Here is a 296-nt window from a genome sequence, read left to right on the forward strand (position 1 = left end):
CTCTGCCTCCCTGGTTCAAGCGATTCTCTTGCCTCAGCCTCCCAAGTGGCTGGTACTACAAGTGCATGCCACCATGCCCAGCTAATTTTTGTATTTTTAGTAGAGATGGGGTTTCACCATGTTGGCCAAAATGGTCTCGATCTTTTGACCTCATGATCTGCCCGCCTCGGCCTCCCAAAGTGCTGGGATTGCAGGCGTAATATATTTATCATTTTTACATAATCAAATCAAATTCCTCAAAAAGAACTGAGTATTCCTTTTTTTTTTTTTTTTTTTTTTTTTTTTTTTTTTTTTTT

General features: G+C 39.2%; 1 protein-coding gene across 5 annotated transcripts in view; it reads right to left on the minus strand.

Moving 5' to 3' along the window:
- UBXN8 (UBX domain protein 8) overlaps positions 1 to 296 on the minus strand; it is a 24529-nt gene that overhangs the window by 9631 nt on the left and 14602 nt on the right. The gene's annotated exons all lie outside the window — the stretch shown is intronic.

Source organism: Sapajus apella, unplaced genomic scaffold (assembly GCF_009761245.1).
Source record: "Sapajus apella isolate SASKATOON/1434 unplaced genomic scaffold, GSC_monkey_1.0 scaffold21, whole genome shotgun sequence".
Classification (NCBI taxonomy): Eukaryota; Metazoa; Chordata; class Mammalia; order Primates; family Cebidae; genus Sapajus; species Sapajus apella.